General features: G+C 31.2%; 1 protein-coding gene across 1 annotated transcript in view; it reads left to right on the plus strand.

Moving 5' to 3' along the window:
• The first annotated feature begins 3,386 nt into the window (after nt 1-3,386).
• LOC121780952 (SKP1-like protein 1A) overlaps nt 3,387-3,403 on the plus strand; it is a 1,759-nt gene continuing 1,742 nt past the window's right edge. The window contains exon 1 of the mRNA XM_042178617.1: nt 3,387-3,403. This exon is cut by the window's right edge and continues 421 nt beyond it. The gene's annotated coding sequence lies outside the window, so the exon portion shown is untranslated.

Raw genomic sequence — 3,403 nt, forward strand, 5'->3', positions numbered from 1 at the left:
GAGGGAGTAATAAAGATAAAAAAAAATCGTGAGATGTTTAATGGACCTATCTGGATATTTCTGGCCTAATGTCATGCGGTGTTGGCCCAAACATTTTGTGTAAGGCCCAAAACTAGTAGGCGAGTGTTACTTACATGTGGTGTATTATTGTACAACTATTGTCTATAATTTCTTCATGTTTGACATACATTAGTTTTATAATATAAATAATTATACAAAAGCAACGTTTATATTTAATACTCATCCCATCAATTAAAAATATGAATTCTTTCATTTTTAGTCAGTCCTTTAGAAGTATGAACATTCTAATTTCTAAAATTCTTTCCTCTATAATGAGATGTGACCCAATCTCCACTAATAATATTTTAAAGACCTTTTATATCTATCGTTCTCTCTTACTTGACCATTTATGCATTAAAATAAGAGGGAGTATATCAGGGACGGAGGGAGGGGGTATATCACTACAACAAAAAATCAGATAAAGACACTTTTTAATGCTATTAAGAACGCTAATTTGCGTGTCTAATTATACCACCAAAGCTTCATTGAGTGTTCTTATTGTTGATGTCCCAACTATAATTATGAGACATAAATAGAAGCGTCCTAAAGAAGCAAGAGATTAAGATAATTTGTCATCAGCATAGGGACGCTTTCTTTAGCGTTTTTAATTATGGTTAATTTTAAAAAAAATTCAAATGCTAGTAATTGTGTCTCAATTTTTGTATCCTTAAAAAGTTTTTTTAGTGTATAAGGGTGTATATATGGTAGATTTTATTAATATAATAATAGATAAATAAATTAAAAATTCATATTAACCATACAAAATCTATTTCTAAAATATATTTCTTTTTTATTTTCTTTATACAAATTTTAAATTAGTATTTTATTATGCTTGACTTTAAACATATATCTTAAAATTATCATAATTAATTAATTTTCATCCTATTAAAATGACTATTTTTCATCATTATGTATTGAATTGATCAAATATTAATTTTATGACAAACAACTCGATTAGCCCGCTGAGCTAGCCCGAAATACCAACATTTAAAAGAGTTGAATATTTATAACCCGATAAAAATAACAACTTTGAGAGAGTTGGCCCGAAATTTGCTGGACTGGCCCGGAACTATTCCTATATCAAACAATTACTACCTTACAACTATCAATATAAAGTATGTGCATTGGATTTATCCTCAAATTTACCAAATTTGAGTATTATTTTCTTCCATAATTAAATTGCTATTACACGCATATGATTATTATTAATTTGTGTAATGAAATTATTTCCTATTTGAAATATATTTCACCAAAAATTAGAAAAGATATAGCAAACCCTAGCGTTGTAAATCATCTATAAATAAAGGACTTATTATAGTAATGTTTTGTCTAGGTTAAAATAATAAGAATATTTAGCGGCAATGTCTCCTCTCAACATTCATCCCATGAAATAAGAAAGCGAGAGCTACCTTCGGCTGGCAAAGCACGTGATCGCCGCCGACGGCAAAGGCAGAAACATCATTCTCTCGCCTCTCTCAATCCATATGGTGCTTCCCATGACCGCCGCCGGCTCCACACGCGACCAGCTTCTCACTTATCTCAAATCAGAGCGCCGGGGAACACCTCAATTCTCTGTACTCGCATATTGCTGCCACAGTTTTCGCCGACGGGAGCCACGCCGGTGGGGCCCTCTTGTCCACCAATAACGGCCTCTGGGTCGATTAGAGTCTAACTTTTAAGCCTGCTTTTCGCGATATTGTCCACAGTTCATACAAGGCAGTTGCCCAACTTGTTGATTTTCAAAATCAAGTAGGTTTTCTCTCACTTTTAATGCTAAATAGCCAATTTGTAAATTTCCTTAAGCCGCTCAGCAGAATTTTGGAGCTGAGTGACAATATACTATGCTATTTTGTCTTAATTCTGTGATACATACTTAATTATATGTTTTGTTAGCTGGGGACTCATGAAATTCTTGAGGGTTAATATTATGCAATTTTCATGCCTGTTCTGTGAGTATAAATATGGTATGTGGACCAAAATCTCCAGCCAACAACTTACCGAACCATGTAACTGAAGTCATAAACAAGTGAATGAAGATGACAATTATTGGGGTTGAATGGTTTCGATTTTGAGAATTGCACTGCGATGCTCACTGGATCTTCCCAGAGATTGTGCCCCGATGGGAGAGGTTGTTAATCAACTGAAAAGTATAAGAAATGATGTTGCTTCCTATAAACGTAAAACAGATTAATGGTGGACATAGTTAGGCAAAGAGATCATTTTGTTGTTGTTCAATATTGATTAAGTCATGAGCTTATAAAGTCCTAGAGTTGTGGAAATTCTAGTTTGTGATCAAGACTGACTTCACAAGTCGTTTGCTCCATTTATATGTGTTGGAATGAGATCGCATAGACACGGGTAAATAATATATGTAATTGATTTGGGAGTATATCAAATAGAGTATCATTCATTGTAAATTAGGTTTACCTTTCATAGAGAATAGTTAGCCTATAAATATGTAACTCTGTATTATAGTACAATTCAGTGAATAAGAATGAATATTTCTACCGACTTTAACAAAATGTCAAAAAAGTTGAGGAAGGTAATTGAAAGTTTAAAGTTCTATGCATTTAATTTTATTATTGCAACTAACTGATTTACTTTATTTATAGATTACATATTTTTTGTGTAGGTAAGAAAAATAATCATTACATGCTTCAAAATTAATCAATCTCCATTATTCGTTGGAAAAAAGTTGGAACTTAATACCTTTGGAGGGGATGATTTGAAAAGTATAGTTAATTTGTTATGGGCTGGTTTAGAATATTTTTGTTGTTATTGGATGATTTGGTATCTGCGTTGAACAATTCTAATGTAAGTTGGAAGTATTTGATTTTCGGATTTTCGGATCTTTATAGTTTAGCTTTTGGATTCAACATTTTGCACGGTTTTGATTCTATTCTGATTTATTTTTCATAAAATTTTGAATATTTGAATTGAGTAAAAATCTGAACCGAATCCCTAAATATTTACTCACTCCACTCCTTATTAATTAATGCATTTTTTTCTATTTAGAAAGTTATGTGATAACTAATCATTTTTATTTTTGGAAAAAGATGAATAGAAAAAAGAGTCGACTCAATTAATATATAAACATCTCTCTTAATCTTTTTGACAAAAAGAGTCGACTCAATTAACAAAAATAATGTGAGTATTTATTAATTTTGTGAAAAAGTAATTTGAAAATCATTATGAAAAGCCCAATTCATTAATTTGAGTAAATAAATTGCATGAAAAGCCGAATTTGTTAATTTTTGGCAGAAGGAAAATTGGAGCCGGTGATATCATAATATCATTCATTCAATCACCCAATATAATTATTACTATTTTATACTTTAAAACT

Source organism: Salvia splendens, chromosome 20 (assembly GCF_004379255.2).
Source record: "Salvia splendens isolate huo1 chromosome 20, SspV2, whole genome shotgun sequence".
NCBI classification, from domain to species: domain Eukaryota; kingdom Viridiplantae; phylum Streptophyta; class Magnoliopsida; order Lamiales; family Lamiaceae; genus Salvia; species Salvia splendens.